Genomic DNA, 8793 nt, shown 5'->3' on the forward strand with positions numbered 1-8793 from the left:
GCACAGTCTAGACAAGATGGCCCAGCACCCTGTCCAGCCACCTCTTGAAAGTGTCCAACGTGGCCGAGTCAACCACTTCCCCGGGGAGATTATTCCCATGGTTGACTGTCCTCACTGTGAAAAATTTCCCTCTCGTGTCCTATCGGAATCTCCCTGAGAGCAACTTGTGTCCATTCCCCCTTGTTCTCTCCATGTGACTCCTTCTAAAAAGGGAGTCTCCATCTTCTTTGTAGCTGCCCCTTAAGTACTGGTACATGGGGATGAGATCCCCTCTGAGCCTCCTTTTCTCAAGGCTGAGCAATCCCAGCTCTCCCAGCCTATCCTCGTATGGCAGCTTCCCAGTCCTTTGATCACCTTGGTGGCCCTTCTCTGGACCCCTTCCAGCCTGTCCACATCTTTTTTGTATAGTGGGGACCAGAACTGTACACAGTACTACAGGTGTGGCCTAACAAGCGCTGAGTAGAGCGGGATAATGACTTCTTTCTCTCTGCTGGTGATGCCCTTTTTGATGCAACCCAGCATCCTGTTGGCCTTCTTGGCCGCAGCAGCACACTGTTCGCTCATGCTGAGCTTCCTGTCCACCAGGACCCCCAGGACCCTTTCCACAGAGCTGCTCTCCAGCCAGGTGGATCCCACTCTGTGCTGCACTCCCAGATTATGTTTTCCCAGGTGCAAGACACTTGTCCTTGTTGAACTTCATAAAATTCTTCTTAGCCACTCTTCCAGCCTCTCCAGATCTTCCTGCAGAGCAGCTCTCCCTTCTGGAGATACTTCAAGGTGTACCTTCTCCAGCATGGACTTTTCCTTGGGCCACAATTCCCTTCCCTGCTGCGGCACTGACATAACCACAGCCACAGACACTTCGAAGTGTCCTGCTACCGTGTGGACTTGTCCACAGGTCACAGTCCCTTTGACTCGAGTTCACACTGGAGTTCCAGCCTGTCCAGTACAGCAGCACAGAAACAGCAGAGATGCCCTGGCCGTCTGCCAGCCCAGGCACCTGGCCATTGCTGTTACCAAAATGTCCCCAGGCACAGCACAGTAAGGTGATCAGCAGCACAGCAAGCAGTGAAAGCAAGAAGCAGCCACTAACGAGCTCTAGACTCTAACATACAGTAAGGCAAGCAAGCCCCATGGCAAGCACAGGAGCCTGCTGGTTAATCGCTAAATGGCAGTTAACAGCTATAAATCCAATCTAGCACATTCCAATCAAACCTGTCATTATCTTGAACCCTTCAAGCACCAGTGATAATCAGGGCAGCTATTGCTTACATGGAAATGCTTCCTTGGCAGGTGTCAGGTATTCACCTGTCTCTGTAGGTAGCTGAAAATCAGATGTAATGAGATGTAACCACAAACAAATCCACCTAGTGGTTGAGCATCAGCAGATCTGAATGTTTAAACTAAGTGTAGTCAGATGGACTGAGGTCAAAATTAGGCTTGAAGAGCATGGACACTCTCTAAACATGAAATATTCCCTTGTAAACTCTGTGCTATATTTTTCATTCATTCTTAAAAGTATCCAAATATATGTCATCTGTCTGAAATTAAAATAATCCATACTCACTACACCTGCCTGTTAGTATTCGAGAACAATTGCTCAGTTTCTTTTGATGACACACAAGACTGGAGTCAAAGGCTGGCAGTAAAGTTTCGTTTAGGTATTAAAGTCAACAGGACCAAGACTTCAACTCTTTTGTTTCCATGATGATGGAGACTACTGTCACGACTTCATATAAATCAGGCTCATTATGACTAACTTTATCTGGATTAAAATCAATAAAAAGGACATTAAGATGTGGCTTGTGAGAACTGTAAATGTTTTATCTTATTTAGTGGAATACTATACATTAGTTTTAGGGATTACTCATTACTGGATGTCTTGTCATATCTTTGCAAGAGATTTAGCATCAATAAAAGGATTGCTGTGGATATTTGTGAAAAGAGTCAAGCATCCGAATGCTGACTTGAATATTTGTTTTGGAAATTGTCCAATGGGGAAGTGGTCAACTGGAAGATTTTCATTTCAGCCACTTCTGCTTTAAGCTTTATTAGCTGGAAAATTTAGTTAGAGTGTGTTGAATTGTTGTATTTAAATTGTCTGTGACATTATTTCTGTTCTTAAGTTGCTATAAGAAAAATTAATTAATTGTATCCATTGCAATAATTCAGCAATATTGGCTTATGAAAGGTCAAGACCATGTTTAAGAGAAATTCAAAAGCTCGTATATCATATCTGATTTTCACATAACAATAGAAGTCCTGTTCAGGAAGATACTGTCCTTACTTACCCGAGGTGAAGTGAACTACACACAACTATAGGAAAGAAATCAGGTTTAGTCACAGCTAGAAAGACATGCTCTTGACTTCGTAACAACATTTTTTTAAAAGTAGCATGTGAAGAGTTTGATTGTTCATTTACGGTGTAAAATTGTCAAGAGAGTGTAAGGTGGTTTAACTAATGCTGCTTGGGATTTTACCCTCAACCTGCTACAATGCAAGAAGAGGGTACTTATGGAAAGTTATGAGAACTTACATTTAGATATTTTTCCTGCAGCATCATTCATATGAGAAAGTGCCATTTTTACTTCATTAGAATTTACAAATACAATCCAAGCCTGTAAATCGTATCTATACATTAAAGTCTGTGCTTAAGAAAACAAATGTGGCATGACGATAATACTACACTGTAAAAATTATCTTACAGTATATTTTCAGAATGTATTAGAATAGGGGAACCAATTCTTTTAGCCCTAAAGTGTGGTGCAATCTCTGTTCTTTTGTCAACAACTTATGGCTGTGTTTGGTAAAAATCTCACAAACCTGTTTCCATCCTCCCTAAATACAATATTTGTTTAATGATAACTGCAGCATGGGCACCAGGAACGCTTATTTGCTGAAACACATTTCTTCACACAGATAAGGTGTACCCAAGTTTAAAAGAAAACTATTATAATGGCCACCCCCAAGCCACCTTTTGCAAGTGACTCTTTGCTGGTGGAAGGACGTTACTGTGCTCTGCAGTCAGCCCAGCAGTCACGTTCCTCCGGCTGAATGGGAATTATTTAAGTCCGCCCTAATTTAAAGATAGCAATAGCAACAGAATCTACTTAGGAGCCTGTTCTCTTCCTATGCCAATAAAAGTTGCACTGCATTGACCCAGAGAGTGCATCTTGCTAGCAGGCAGATCAGTGGTTGGGCAGGTTCTGCTGCATTTCCTTCCATTTGCACTAAAACATTTGCACAAAGCAGTGTTAGAAGCATGCAGCAGGGACAAACTGACATATGGGGAGGGAGCTGGTTGGTAATGAGAGGTAGTAGAGTTGTGTATCTGACAGGGGTTTACAGCTGATCCTTGGGTCTCTGCTGAGTAGCAGTGGCAAGTGAATGTCTTGAGGCTGGAGGAGAAGCAAGGTTACTCCAGGATGACCAGCCTTCATGTTCCTGTAAGCTGCCTGCCGAAGTCGTCACATGGCCAAGGGTTGGGGAAGAGGAGAGAGTTCTAGTGTGGGTTCACCCGCTCTCCATGGGCCCGTGCTGTCCATAGGGCTGGGCAGCCATCTCTGCCGACATACTTCTTCACAGAGCTGGTGTTTGAGGTCACCTGGCAGTGTCTGTGCCTGCACAACCAACCCAGGGCTCGTCACGTGAGACCGCTCCAGCCTGGAAACCACACTTGCCCTGCTCAAGGATCCATTGCTGGCCACCGTTGATCTGTGTTCCTCAATAGCTCCGTCCTTCCCAATGTATGCACTGCTTCTGAAGGGTATGTGGCAAAAGCAAACCCACAAGCATTAGGATTTGCCAGAGCAGCCCTCAGGGTCCTTACACTGGACACTTCACAGGTGCCTATAGTCTCACGGGTCCCTGCTCCATGCAGTGCCAAGGACCGACTTGCCATGGGAGCCACCTGGGACCAGGGTGCTACAGGGGCTTGTTGGGGACAGTGGTGGGTTCGTGGCAGAGGGCTGCAGGCAGACACAGCAAGCTAGTTGCAAGCACTGACACTAGTTCTGGGCTTCCCCAAAGCTTGTCTCTTCTTCTGAGGTTACATGTGATGCTGGGTGACCATGAATGAAATAGCTGAGAAACATATTTTTCTGTTCCAGGCAGGCATAAAAATCTACTCATTTAAAAAGTCTTAAGAACACAGTCATTGCAAACAATCGGTTCACTAACACTGGAATACACAAATCCAGCTAGTGTTACCTCTGTTTAATAAACATTGATCCAGTGTATGTTTTGGTAAGTATGCCCAGGTAATAATTTCCAATATTTTTTCCAACAAACAATTTTAAAATAGTGGTTTTCTGAATTTTAACTGAATTGCAGTTTCCCTCCAACATTAGCTTCACACACCAAATTAAGAGCAAAAATGTAATTCATTAAAATGTAAAAATTACAAATGTAAATTAATGTGTTTTCATGTATAACTGCCTAAATGTTAGGAACTGTCTAGTTCTGTTACGTGAAAAAGACAGATTCAAGGAAAAAGTTATATTTGACTGTAAATAACAAGTGTTTGAAGAGATACTAGTCAATAAAGACAAGTCCTTCTCTTGGGAAATAAATAAAAACATAAATTTACAATTTTTATTTTCTTTCCATGTTTCCTCCTTATCCCTGCGTGGCAGATTACCACCTCCGTCCCTCTAGACAATTTACAGAAGTTTTCCAAAGGCTCTCAGGTACTGCCCTGCTCCAAGAAAACGTTGCTGCCCTCCAAACACCTTTGAGCTGCAAGATCTGTCTATCCCCAGCCATTGATGACCTGGGTTCCCACAAAAGTCGGGCTGATTAACTACTCCATGGGAACACGCCGACACCCCACGCCTGGGCTGCTGGAGCTGCCTGGCCACGCAGGCGGGCAGTAGAGGACTGCAGCAGCGCCTGCAGGAATGGCAGGGATGAGCCAAAGGAAAATGAAGAGGGTACCAAAGTCAGGCCTGGTTCAGGAACTGCAACTCACAGGAGTGAGGAGAGCTTTTCCCTGTTCCTCTATGGACTTTGCATGAGTTTCCAGGGAAGAAGGTGTGGGGCTTTTATTGTGTGTAAGCACCTATGCACAGACACAACTAGAATATGCAATTAGCACTTAACAGAAGCGCAGGCTGTGCCAAAGTACATTCATGAGAATGGTTCAGAGGAAACATTTGGTTCACCATATGAAATTGAGAGGAAACTACACCTCAAACAACTTTTAAGACAGAGGCACTTGGGGACTGGTGGCCAGAGTCTCTGAAAGAAAAATCATGCAGTGCCTCAGCAGCGTTGGACTTGAGATTGGAAAACCCCTCAACCACAGGGACACAGTGCTAGCACACCCGACCTCTCCTTGGTTGCTATGGGAGCCCAGACTTGTGACTTCTGGACAACTACCAACAGTCTGAGGTTTGTTAAAAGTTATTGGGAAGTACAGAAAGGGCTATGGGTGTGCTGAGTCAATGTGGTGCAAACTTATGTTGAATGTGGGGCAGGTAGAATAACCATTCTGCAGCCCTTTCTGGACTGAAGTCCCGGTCCTGTGGGACTGAGCTAAGTGACCTACCCCAGCCCCTCCAGGCCTGTGCCCTCCAACTAAAGAATAAATTCAGTTTTATTGTCTTTATTTACACTGACTCACTCCTGGAGAAAATCGTTATATAAAGCATCTGAGTCCAAGGTGCAGCTGCATGTTTAAGCAGCTGTTGAAGAACTGCTCATCCTTATGAAACTGTTACCTCTGAGGGGCTGCTAAAGCCGTGGTTTGCATGGTTATTGGCAACACAGGTGACATAAAAGAAATGTGACTTTGCAGCAGGACTGCCTTCCATTGTCAACCTCTGTAAGCATGTGCTCACTCATTCCGTATGCGTGCAGCCTCTCTCTGATCCCCTGCAAAATCAGCAGAGCAGCAGGGACACAGGTGAGACAAATAGGAAGAACATCATGTTTATCATTCAGCTTTTGCTGGGTTACCCACATCCATCCTCAGCTGGATCTTCATATATGTGGGAGGTTGTGCCTCTGAGCCAAGAGCTGGTATAAGATCTCCTATGTATACAGCAAGGATACTCCTCAGTAGAATCACATGCCCCTCCTCTCGTCAATTCTCCTTAGGGAATGGGCCTTCCCCTGGGTTTTTCCCCCGTGTACTAGGACTGACACATTGGATTTCCATCATATTTAAAGCAAGCATGAGAGACTATAGTGTTCTCCAGCCTTGGCAGAAAAGGAATTGGGGCTTTTTCAGATCTGTGCTGAATTTTGTTCAGTACAATCGGATGATCACGTTCCTGTTCCCCATACGATCTCAGGGCACTTCCATTCCTGAGCACTAAAATTAGCCTTGTCTTTGGAAAAGAAACATGAATGTGGACAACTGAATTCAGTGGAAAATGTCTGCATCAACCCATCTGCCTCTGGCAGCAAGGCTGGAACAGGAGCTACCTGTGTCACACATGGCAACTGTATCTCCCTGCTACAAGGAAAAATCCAAGGACCAAGCCCAGCGGACCCCGTTTCCAATTTCCGAGCCTGCTGTCAGCACACCATCCTCAGCAGGTGCCTGCTCAGTCCCTCACACGGCCCTCCATGCCCCCTCGGAGACACCCTGTCTTCTCTGCCTAAGGCATGGCCATGGGCAGATGTGGAGCCGGAGAACACCACTGGCATGTGAGGACCCGCCGTGGACCCGCCGCCAGCACCAGGCTTCACCGGGAAGGGCGCAGAGGCCAGGTCAGGGCAGACATGGGGCTGGCACCACACAGTCCCCCTGCGCCTGTTCTGCTGCACTGATGTCTCAGCTCTGATCTCACCCTTCAGCATCAGCAGGTTTGCAAGGTTGGGTCCAGTGCTCCTAGATAATAAATACAAGGCCTTGCAGATGCAGAGCGTGGAATTTGTAACTCCTTAGGCAGGTATTGCTGGTATTTTAATCGCTTTCTCGAACGGCCGTCTGGCTGATACTGCCAGCAAATGAGGACCGGGAGTTCCATGGTTCCTTACTTAGGATGTTTATACCAGCAGCAAACTTTTTGGCTTGTGGTCATCTTCAGAAATACAGATCATTAATATTTATTTATATTCAATAACTGTCTAGGAAATACAGGCACGGACCAGTGCTCAGCTTGATAACGCGGCATTATACAAACACACTTGAAAGCAACCTTCCATCCCCCAGCCAAAGCAACACGCAAGGAAGAAGAGAGATGTATGGAGCATAAGGAAACAGCGTTTACGTATCACAAAAGTTCATTGCAAGAATTTCTGTTTACAATTGATTACAGATTATGGAATAAATCATGTTGAACGAAAATACACTTAAACAGTGGGATGACCATGCTGGGTCAGAACAGCAGCATTTCTAGCCCAGTCCAGGCCTCTATCTCCTAGAGCTGCCAGCAGGAATGGTCTAATGACAGAGTGAGGACAGGGGAGGCTGCTCTCCAAAAATGCTTCCGCAGGATGTGGATTTGCACCTTAAAGAGATCCTGAATCAGAGGTGTTTGTGTTGGACATCCCTGCACGGATTTTTTTTTCCATGATCATGCTTAATTGCTTTTTGAACTTCTGACATGCCTGACATCCTGTAGCAATGAGTTCCAAGATTTAATTGTGTTCAGCGTGAAGGGTTACCTTCTTTTCAACCTGCTACCTCATAATTTCATTTGATGATCCCTCTTCGCCCAGCTGTTATGTTAAGCATTTCAGTAAATACTTCTCCTTGAGTCCAGTGACAACTGTATAAAAATCAGAGAACAAACCTACTATTTAGAGAATTTAGCTGTATTAAAATATATATATAATTATGTAAGATAACTTCCCAATTATAATAATTATAGTTACATAAGATACCTTCCCAAATAGCAAATGGATTTCTGTATTATCTCACCAAGGTGTTACCAAAAAAAAACAACCCAAAAACCAGCCAACCCAATCCACCCAACAACAACAAAAAAAACCCCACAACTGGACAGCTGGTGATGCTATAGCAGATGCCTTATCTGATACGAGAGTAGCAATGCAGTATGTGCAATTAGTAAGGTGAGAACACATAGAATTGCAAGGTGCAGGCCAAGAACAGGTGTACTATGGGCATTTCCATAAAACCAGCATAGTTTAAGCAAGTAGGGGTGGACCTTTGTAGTGGTCCACTGCACTTCCAGCACTTGCAGTCTTGTGTATAGTCAGGAACACCACATATTCTTAATTTTCCTGATCATATATTAAAGCAAAAATCTTCAAATAGAAGACCGTTTGCTTTCATTATCAGTTATGTTTTAATACGGCCCTCCTACTCACTTCCATGTGGTGCATCCCCATCTTTCCCAAACCGAAAGGGGATGAAAAGAAAACCTCACTTTATGTTTCTTCAGTGGTGGACACTCAGCTTACGTACTCATTGCGCGCGCCCGTGTATGGGATTAGGAGGCCCGAGCAGTGAGCCCCAGGCAGGGCAGGGCCACCTCTTTCCAGCAGGGTCTCACCCGGGGAGGCCTGGCCCTGCAACACCTCCGAAACCATTCTGTTGCAGCACAGCTGAGGCTCACGGAGGACAGCTGGAGGAACACAGGCCAGCACAAGCTTCACCATTGTGCTTCCTCCACCGGTAACGGCCAGTCTCGCATCTACAACAGATGCTGTTTTAAGAGCTCGCACAAGGAACTGCTGCTGAGAACAGTGGGGTTTTTTTCCACGGTGGCAAGGCACCGGCTGCCCTCGGTTCCTTCAGAGGGAGCAGGAGAGCACGTTTTAAAGGAAGGGATGAGCTGACACCGGCAGGGAGAGCCACCGAGGCCGTGAGGGGACGCG

General features: G+C 45.5%; 1 long non-coding RNA gene across 1 annotated transcript; it reads right to left on the minus strand.

Moving 5' to 3' along the window:
- Window positions 1-7040: 7040 nt before the first annotated feature.
- LOC142054792 (uncharacterized) lies at window positions 7041-8439 on the minus strand. Its single transcript, XR_012659669.1, has 2 exons — window positions 8284-8439; window positions 7041-7721 (listed from the first exon to the last, which is right to left on the minus strand). It is a non-coding gene; the product is annotated as an uncharacterized LOC142054792 (long non-coding RNA).
- Window positions 8440-8793: the final 354 nt, after the last annotated feature.

Source organism: Phalacrocorax aristotelis, chromosome 3 (assembly GCF_949628215.1).
Source record: "Phalacrocorax aristotelis chromosome 3, bGulAri2.1, whole genome shotgun sequence".
Lineage (NCBI taxonomy): Eukaryota > Metazoa > Chordata > Aves > Suliformes > Phalacrocoracidae > Phalacrocorax > Phalacrocorax aristotelis.